Genomic DNA, 10,644 nt, shown 5'->3' with positions numbered 1-10,644 from the left:
AATTTAACATCTTATTATATTCTTTTACCCTTTCCTTTTGTCTGCTTTGCATCTAAAACATTTCTTAACCCATAAGACTCTCCTCTCCCAACAAACTCCATGTTACTCCTCTTTCCAGTTGTTTTTGAGGTCGAACCCTGTCACAGCCTTGTTAAAAATCTAAATTGTTATGGCACAGTATGTAAGCTACCTTGTACAGTGTCTGATATGTAGTGAGTACTCAATAAATGTTAGTGAAGTTTACTGAAAATTTAAAAGATGCTACTGAAAAGTTGGCAGCAGTATGGAATCTGAAACCATACAAATATACTTTTCATACTTTGTTACATTAAAAACCATTAGTTACTTTGCACTGCAAGTGCAGCTTTCATACATGCATGGATAAAACACCATGCATTGGTCATTTGGAAAATACCAGTTCACCGAATTATGCAGATTTTTGCAATGTTAGCACATTTTATTATTCCAGATTAAAAAGGTCACACATTGATATCACCATCAATCTCACTAACAGTCTTTAAGCAATGAAAAACTGATGATGAATACAAATAAATATGAGGATGAGTGTAATTTTTCCAAAATTCTAATTTTTGCTTGAAAGCTAGAATTTTATCATTGGCAACACATACTGTCAGTGATTTCCTTGGTGACAGGCTCAGTTTGTTTATTTCTAAGAATATGTCTGCCAAATAGTCTGAAAACCGTGTGTGTGTCAGTAGTTCTTTCATATAAGAATTGTGCTCCATGAATACAAGTGGCTGGCTCAGCCAGCAGTTCAATTATGCAAGGATTTTTCCTTAGCACAACCATTGCTCTTTGCTTTGCAAAAGTGCTTTATGTGCACTTCTCACTTCACCACACTGAATGTTAAAAATATGTATACTTGAGTTAGAACCTTAACATTAGTATTTAAATAGTTTTGACCTTGTGTTCTCCCTAGTTTCAAGGACCTCAGGGATCCACGGACCACACGTTGATGTTAAGTGAAATAAACCAGGCATAGAAAGACAAGTATCACATATTCGCACTTATTTGTGGGATTTAAAAATCATAACAATTGAACTCATGGAGAGAGAGTAGAAGGATGGTTACCAGATGCTGGGAAGGGTAGTTGTGGGGCTGGTGGGGGCAGGGGGAAGTGTGGGTGTTTAGTAGGTACAAACGATTTAGTTAGAAAGAATAAGATCTAGTATTTGATAGCATAACAGAGTGACTATCGTCAGTAGTAATTTAATTGTACACTTTAAAATAATGAAAAGACTGTAATTGGATTGTTTGTGGCACAAAGAACAAATGCTTGAGGGGATGGAGACCCCATTTTGCATAAAGCGATTGTTACACATTGCGTGCCTGTATCAAAACATCTCATGTACCCCATAAACACATATACCTACTATGTATTCACAAAAATTAAAAGGGAAAACAGAATTAATAAAATTAACAATTTTGATTGTTTCAAGGAAATTCCCAAGTAAATATATATATTTTTAAGTTATGAGTGCCTGGTGGTAAAGAATACAATGACTACTGTTAAAGTGTGTACCACAGCCTTGGCTTGGTTCATGCTAAGGTACCAGCAGTTTTACTCCCCTTGCTTCTGTACCATCACTGCAAATATCCACATGGTGAAAAAGGCAAATCATATATTAACCTTTTTTTTACAAATAGCTTTGACCTTATGGTTTTTTTTTTAGTCTCATGTACCCTCAGGATTTACAGATCACAATTTAAGAATTGCTGATCTTGACAAACCTGACAAAAACAAGCATTTTTCAAAAGACATATATGAGGCCAACAAATATGAAAAAATGCTCATCATCACTGATTATTAGAGAAATGCACATCAAAACCACATTGAGATACCACCTCATGCCAGTTAGAATGGCGATCATTAAAAAATCTGGAGACAACAGATGCTGGAGAGGATGTGGAGAAGTAGGAACACTTCTACACTGTTGGTGGGAGTGTAAATTAGTTCAACCATTGTGGAAGACAGTGTGGTGATTCCTCAAGGACCTAGAAATAGAAATTCCATTTGACCCAGCAATCCCATTACTGGGTATATATCCAAAGGATTACAAATCTTTCTGTTATAAAGACACATGCACACGTATGTTCATAGCAGCACTGTTTACAATAGCAAAGACCTGGAACCAACCCAAATGTCCATCAATGATAGACTGGACAGGGAAAACGTGGCACATATACAGCATCGAATACTATGTAGCCATAAAAAATGATGAGTTCATGTCCTTTGTAGGGACATGGATGAACCTGGAAACCATCATTCTCGGTAAACTGACACAAGAACAGAAAATCAAACACCACATGTTCTCACTCAGAGGCGGGTGTTGAACAATGAGAACACATGGACACAGGGAGGGGAGCATCATACACTGGGGTCTGTTGGGGGGGCAAGAAAGGGACAGCAGTGGGGTGGGAAGGTCGGGGAGGGATAACATGGGGAGAAATGCCAGATGTGGGTGATGGGGGGATGGAGGCAGCAAACCACATTGCCATGTGTGTACCTAGCAGCAGTTCTGCATGATCTGCACATGTACACAAGGACCTCAAGTACAATTGAAAAAAAAAAAAAATACTGACCTTGAACATTCCTCCAATCTTTCTTTTTTAAAATAAATAATCTTTCATGAGATTGACATTTTGGCAAATTCGGGTGACTTATTGAATGTCCCACAATTTGAATTTTCTGATCATTTCCTTGTGTTTAGAATTCAAGTTAAACATTCTTGATAAAAATACCTAGGTGAGATTGTGTTTTTTATTCTATTACATAAAGAGATATAAAATGTCAGTGTATCCTATTATTGGTGGTATGTGCTACTGTTGTAGAATACAAATCTATTCTACATTAGATTTCTTTTTTGGGGTGAGGCTGGAAAGATCTCTTCATAGTAAGGGTAACATTTCATCTTTGAAATAAATAGTACTAATAAATTAATACATAACTACCTGTGAAATAACACTTGGAGAATATTGATGAATATCCTGTTCTGCAAAATGGTTTTAGTATCCAGTCACCATCCTTGCCTAAATCGTGCTTACATTGGAGACTGAAAAATGGTGATTTTTGAATTCTATCATTCCTTTTCCAGGAATGTGAAAGGTGTTATTCTGCTGTGAAGTTCAAACTGCACTTCATCTCACTCCATTCTCTTTGTAGACTCTTGAGTACCTTTTAAGAATAATCCAGTGAATTAATTTAGCAAGGAGACCACTTGTAAAAATTTGAGTTCAAATTGGTACCCATAATTCAAAAAGACCTATTGGAAAATTTGTTAGTTTTCGTCTTTCTAAATTTATATATTTGGAGGACAAAATAAATGAATAAATAGATTGATGTTATTGGCAACTACAGTGAGAACCTTGGTTCCCAAGTACATGTCATTGGTTCTAAAGTGACTCTCTTGTAGACAGCATAAAGTTAGATCATGTTTTCCTATTCATTCTGTTAATCTCTGCCTTTTAATTAGAAAATATAATTCATTTATATATAAAGTAATTACTGATAAAAAGGGACTTCTCTCATTTTGCTGTTTATTTTCAATATTCCTTACAGCTTTTTGTGCTTCATTTCCTGCATTACTGTCTCTTGTCTTAGTTGATTTTATTTGTGGTTACCGTAGGGATTGCATTGAGTATCTACTGTATGCATTTGCAGCTCTGTCCCCCCCCTCCTTTTAGTTACTGATGTCACAAGATTTCATCTATGTACATTAGTTTTACAAAAACCTAAACTAGTAATTGTTTTTGTAAAATGCATTATCTTCTAAATTATGTAGTGCAATTACAAATCAACATTACAGTAACCTAGATTTCAGATTAATTTCTTAAAAAATATTAATTTCTTAGATTATGTAGGAAACAAAAAGTGGAGTTATAAATCATTGTTACAATAATACCAGCTGTTATAATTGCCTATGTTTTTTTTTTACTGAGATCTTTATTTCTTCATATGGCTTTGAGTTACTGTGTATTGTCCTTTTATGTCAACCAAGAGAACACCAGTTGGGATTTTTTCAGGGCAGTATATTGGTAACAAACTCCCTCAGCTTTTGTTTATTTGGGAATGTCTCAATTTCTCCCTCACTTTTGAAGAACAATTTTTGCTAGATGTAGGCTTTTTGGTAGTTAGCCCTTTTGCTTTAGCACTTTGAATATATCAGCCAACTGCTTTCTGATCTCTGAATTTTCTGAAGGGAAATCTGTTGAAAACCATATTAAAGATCACTTGTATATGATGAGTTACTTCTTCCTCTCTTGCTGCTTTCAAGATTCTCTCTTTATCTTTGGCTTTCAACAGTTTAATGTAATAGTTTTCAATTTAGGTGTCTTTGAATTCATCCTACTTGGGGTTTGTTGAGTTTCTTAACTATTTTTATTGGCGTCTTTAATCAAATTTGGGAAGGTTTTGGCCATTATTCCTTCAACTAATCTTTATTTCTCTTCTTCTAGGACTCCCACAGTGCATATGTTGGTTGTCTTGATGGCATCCTACAGGTTCCTTAGTTTCTGTTCACTTTTCTTTAATCTTTTTTTCCTTCTATTCTTCAGAATTAATGATTTCAAATGTTTAATCTTCCAATTCACTTTTTTCTTCTTCCTGATCAAATCTGCCTTTTCTCTACTGCATTATTCATTTCAATTATTGTACTTTTCAGCTCTAGAATAACCTTCTGGCTTCCTTTCAGGTTTTCTATCTCTATCTCTTTATTGATATTTCCATGTTGTTCATATATTGTTCCTTTCATTTTCTCTGCATCTTTCTTTAGTTCCTTGAGTATCTTTAAGACAGTTGTTTAAAAGTTTCTGTCTAGTCATTCTATTTGGCCTTTCTCAGAGACAGTTACTGTTGGTTTATTTTTTTCCTTAAATAAACCATAATTTTGTTTCTTTGTATACTTTGTGATTGTTTTCTATTACTGAAAACTAGACATTTGAATCTAGTAATGTGGTATCTATGGAAATCATATTCTCTCTTTTCTCCAGCATTTGCTGTTTTTTGTTTTGTTTTGGTTGTTGTAGATTGTCTGTGCTGAGGATAAGCCGAGGTGAAAATTTAGGTCTTCTCAGGTATGTAGTTGCTATTAAATGTCCTAGTCCTTAATGCCTGGCTCTCTAAAGGGGAAAAAGAAAAATGAAGTGGGGCAAGGGCACAGGCCCTTTAAAACCCCAGAAAATCACTTCAGCTAGAGAAATAGGGGCTTGCAGTAATAGGGGGTGAGGGAGGAGTACAGAAATGGCTGGCCACCTCTGTGTCTTGCACTCTGATTAGAAGCAACCATGTGTGATCTGATCACAGATTCTGATATTTGGAAGACAGGGTCCTTATTGTCCACCCTGCCTTCTGTCCTATAAGCTGCATGCAAGCTGTTGTAGGAACCTGTGCATGGCTGCCTGCTGCAGGGCTGGGAGTTGGGGTGGGTAGTTTCTGCTGAACTAAGAGCTGAAATTGACCAAAATTAACTGCAGTTTACTGCCCATGTGGAAATTGCAAGCCTTCCGTTTGCTGTAGAGATCCAAAATTCATCAGGTAGATACTGCTGGTATGTTTGTTGTCTAGTTGATAAATAGATTCCTTGTACTTTCTATTCTACCATCTTCCCAGAGTCCTTTGGCTCCATCTGATTTATTTAATTTTCAACAGCTTAGCTGAGCTGGAGAAAGCTGAGCTGCCACGTGTTGGAGTAGCTGATTATAAAAGTACTAGTCAAGTCTTGAATTATTTATTGCTGTAGTATAATCAAGATGCTAAGCTGGAGAAAACATGGCCTTCCCCCCACCTCCATCCACCAACCCCAGTTCTAGTTGCCCCCATAGAAGGCATGCTGGTTGAGGATTAAGTGGATAAACATAGATTTTATTGATGAGTGGGCCATGAACAAAAGCATCTGTGCTTTAGTGGAGAAGAGATGCTGGGATAGAGGATAGGGGAAGTGCTAGGAGTGGGAAAGTATTGAGTGCTGAGTCAGAGAAAAGGAAAATGAATGAAAAGTGATTAATCTTTGCTTTTATTGGATAAAGTAAAATAATTCTTAGTTCTTCTTGGCTGAAAAACTCATTAAGGTTAGTTTTTCTCTTGAAGAAAAGGAGAAAAAAGAGCAAGTTTATTTACCAGTAAAAAGTCAGGAAGAAATGTATTACATATAAGAAATAGGACAATAGTACTTAAAATAGTACTTTAGTTTTGACATCTGAGTAAACTGAGAAAAATGAGCCAAGTAAACTCTAACAGGACTTTAGTTAATGCAAATTGTTTCATTATTGCTGTATAATGATACTTCCTGAAAGTCCATATGATTCTATTTGTGATCAGTAAAATTATCATGCCTCTTTATTATACTTTTTTAAAAAAATAACAGAGGGATTTATGATATTCAACATCCAGATGGCACAAGGCAGAGTAAAAACTGCTAATTTCACTTTTAAACATCTATGCTTTTGGTCTTCAAATAATTTAATGAGTAGGTAGGCATGGTGGCTCATGCCTGTAATCCCAGCACTTTTGGAGGTCAAGGCAAGTGTATTGCTTGAGCCCAGGAGTTCAAGACCAGTGTGGGCAATATGGTGAAACCCTATCTCTACAAAAAATACAAAGATAAGTTGAGTGTGTTGGCAACTTGTCGTCCCAGCTACTTGGGAGGCTGTGGCGGGAGAGTAGCTTAAGCCTCAGAGGCAGAGGTTGCAGTAAGCCATGATTGCACAACTGCACTCCAGCCTGGGCAACAGAGCAAGACACTGTCTCAAAGAAAAAAAAAATTCAATGAGGATATAGGTTTTTAATCATTTAAGAGTGAAGAAATATAGAATGAGAAAACACAAAGGGAAAACTCCATCCACATGGAAATAAACTGTGTTTTATATCCTGGTGTTTTGGATGCTACCATGTTCATCCAGGCCTGAACTTGGTCTGGATTTAGTTCCATGGCTGCTTTATAGCTCTAAATAAAAAAGAAATATCTTCAGGTTAAGAGACAAGAACCTGTCTTTAACACTACAGGCTTGTAGAAATCACTCTCTTCACACACACACATATAAACGGTTGATCCAGTAATTATCACTGGTATTTTCCATTATTTCCCAAATAACAGAAAAGCAGTTACTGTAATTTTCCAAAATGCCATGTGAAGCAGAAGTTGTTGATTTGAAAGTAAAGGAAACTGTATAATTTCCCCGCAGAGCTAATCTTGTAGACTTGAAGGGATTGAAGACGCAGAGCGTCCAGGGGATTTCTATTATACTGCATCATTTTCTGCTGGCCTTGACTGCAAGAAAACTGTTGTTCAGCTCTTATAAAAACTGATTATAATGGAGATGGTGTGAAAAACATTGTTTCTTGCCATTTTTAAATTGTGGTAAAATACACATAACATACAATTTACCATTTTAACTGTTTTAAAGTACATAGTTCAATGGTATTATGTATATTTATAATGTTGCACAACTATCACCACAATCCATCTCTTATGGATGATTTCTTTGCATGAAATATTTTCATCTTGCAAAACTGAAACTTTGTACTCATTAAATAATAACTCTTTATTTTCCCTTCCCCTCTGTCCTTGGCAACCAACATTTTACATTTTGTCATTATGATTTTGACTATTGTAGGTACCTCATCTAAGTTGAATCATACAGTATCTGTCTTTTTGCGACTGGCTTATTATACTTTGTATAATGTCTTCAAGGTTCATCCATGTTGTAGCACATGTCAGAATTTCCTTCCTTTTAAAGGCCAAATAATATTCCATTGTTATATATATACCACATTTTGCTTATCCTGTTGGTTATCTGTTTATATTTTTTGTTTATATGTTTTTCTTTTGTTACCTGTGCCTTTGTTATCATATCCAAGAAATTATTGCCAAATCCAATGCCATGGAGCTTTTGTCCTGAAAAAAATTTTGATCCTGGAAAAAATTTACATTATTATTGACTCCTCAGTAAAAATCTTAAGATTGCTGGGCATGGTGGCTCATGCCTATAATTCCAGCACTTTGGGAGGCTGAGGTCAAGAGTTTGAGACCAGCCTGGTCAACATGGTGAAGCCCTGTTACACTAAAAAAAAAAAAAAAAATTAGGCGCAGTGGCACACACCTGTAGTCCCAGCTATTCAGAAAGGTGGGGCAGGAAAATCTCTTGAACCTGGGAGATGGAGGTTGCAGTGAGTGGAAATTGTACCACTGCAGTCCACTCCAAACTGGGTGACAAAGTGAGATCTTATCTTCAAAAAAAAAAAAGTCTAATCCAGTTCAACATCAATTTAGTAACATCTTTTATTTAATCATTAATGTGGTCATCTGGCTTATGCTTAAATATCTCCATGACAAGATGCTGAATGTTCTTAAGATTGGATCATTAATGAAAGAAAGTCTATAAAGACTGGAAATCTATTTTAAGAGGAAATGTTTATTCCTCCTGTATCCACTATCAGCTTTAGTTTTATACTCAGTCTATTTAGAGCAACACAAAATGAATTTCTGTTGCCACAGTAAATGTCTTCAAATATTTGAAGAGCATTATCCACCCCTCCCCAGGATTTTTTTTTCAGTCAAAAAAGTATCCCACTGAGTATTATATTTGTGAGGAATTTAAAAGATGTTTTTTGCTTTGTATCAAAGGAATTTTATTTTTATTTATTTATTATACTTTAGGTTCTGGGGTACATGTACAGGTTGTGCAGGTTTGTTACATAGGTATACATGTGCCATGGTGGTGGTTTGCTGCATCCATCACCCCGTCATCTACATTATTAGGTATTTCTCCTAGTGTAATCCCTCCCCAATCACCCCACCCCCTGCTATTCCTTCCCTAGTTCCCCACCCTACAGGCTCTGGTTTGTGATGTTCCCCTCCCTGTGTCCATGTGTTCTCATTGTTCAACACCCACTTATGAGTGAGAACATGCAGTGTTTGGTTTTCTGTTCTTGTGTCGGCTTTCTGAGAATGATGGTTTCCAGTTTCATCCATGTTCCAGCAAAGGACATGAACTCATACTTTTTTATGGCTGCATAGTATTCCATGGTGTATACGTGCCACATTTTCACATGATAATTAAATTATCAGCATTTAATTAGTTAATACATATAAAGCTTTTAGACTAGAGCCTGTAAGTACCCAACACATTTTAACTGTTATTGTTAACTCAATGTCTTATATATTTACCTTCCACATAATGACTATTTGATCCATTGGTCAATCAGCAAATGCCTTTTTTTAAAGTCCTTATAATTTTAGTAACATGTACATATGTATATATGCATATAGTATATATATTTATAAATGTATTATAAAATTATAATGTTAGTAAAAATAACTTATGAAAGTCAGTGTTGAAAATTTTTACTGGATGAGAGAATAACCAGATAACTTTGATCTGAAATTTGGCATTGTTGTCTCTATTGAGGGTTCAACATCAATTTACTTTCTCCAAATTTCTTTGCATTTGTTTTTTAAAAGTCACTTGTTCATTTTCAGACAAAATTTTGTCACTTGGAATTTTGTCCAAAATATAATTGGCATGACTTGAAGACATCACAGAGTCTAAGGAGTGGGTTTGCCCAATAAAAGGAAAACATATGGTGCCTCTATTTATAAATGTTTATCAATGAGCAAACTGTATATACTTTTTATTTTAATGCTGTAGATATTAAACACCTATTGGATGCAAGACATAGTGTTTTAAACAGAAATAATCAGTCTTTCTTCTTAAAGAACTTCCAGTGCAGTAGAAGATGTAAAACATAGCTATAGAGAGGCCTAACACCACAATTCAACAGATTGTGACTTTCAAATAATGGATATAGACAGTGTTTGCAGAGTTCTGCAGAAGCAAGCTGAAAGTGGCTGGGGTAGTCAGGGAAAGCTTCCCAAGAAAGGAAGAAACAAGCACATCTTCATGAATAAGCACTGGTCAAACCAGGGTGGGGTGGGCTGTCCCAAGATCATGAACAGGCACAGAGGTAGCAATGCCCAAAGCATATTCAGGCACTGCTGACACAGGGATTTTGTAGGCAAAGAGAAAAAGAAAACTGAAAATGATAATCCTGAGATATTGTGGGTCCCTGAATAATAAAAAACTGAAACCAAATTTAAAGCATCATGTCAATTAACCAAAAGATACATTAAACATGTCAATGATGTTAGATTTTACTATATATGTTTAAAGATTAAAAGAATATTAATTCATAAATATAATGCCTTGACTCAATTAAATGTTCATGCTTCAAGAGTTTTGTCAAGATTTTGCTTTCTTAGTTTCTTTTTGTGAACCAAAGCTCAGATATGACTTCAGGGTCCTTTGATTTCAGCCAGAATGCCTGCAGAGGTTGCAAATTGAGAGAATAAAATCAGACTAAAGGAAAACCTGCTAAAACAATAACATCTCTAATTCTTATTCCTATGTTTTGGCTGGCACAGTCTGTGAAATAATATAGTGGGGTGAGCATCAAAACACTCGCATTCTTTATTCTTCTTGACTTTCTTATTGAGAACTGATGTAGCCCTAATAAAACAATGCTCCTATAGTCTAGGTTTCCTGTTTATAGATTAATAACAATGAAATGTCCCTGATCACTGTGCAGCAAGGTTGTATGAAAGAAATATTTGAAAGAAAACGCATTTG

This window comes from Cebus imitator, unplaced genomic scaffold (assembly GCF_001604975.1).
Source record: "Cebus imitator isolate Cc_AM_T3 unplaced genomic scaffold, Cebus_imitator-1.0 Scaffold545, whole genome shotgun sequence".
Taxonomy (NCBI): Eukaryota; Metazoa; Chordata; class Mammalia; order Primates; family Cebidae; genus Cebus; species Cebus imitator.
The sequence above is the reverse complement of the archived record's forward strand: the minus strand, read 5'-3'. Positions refer to the sequence as shown.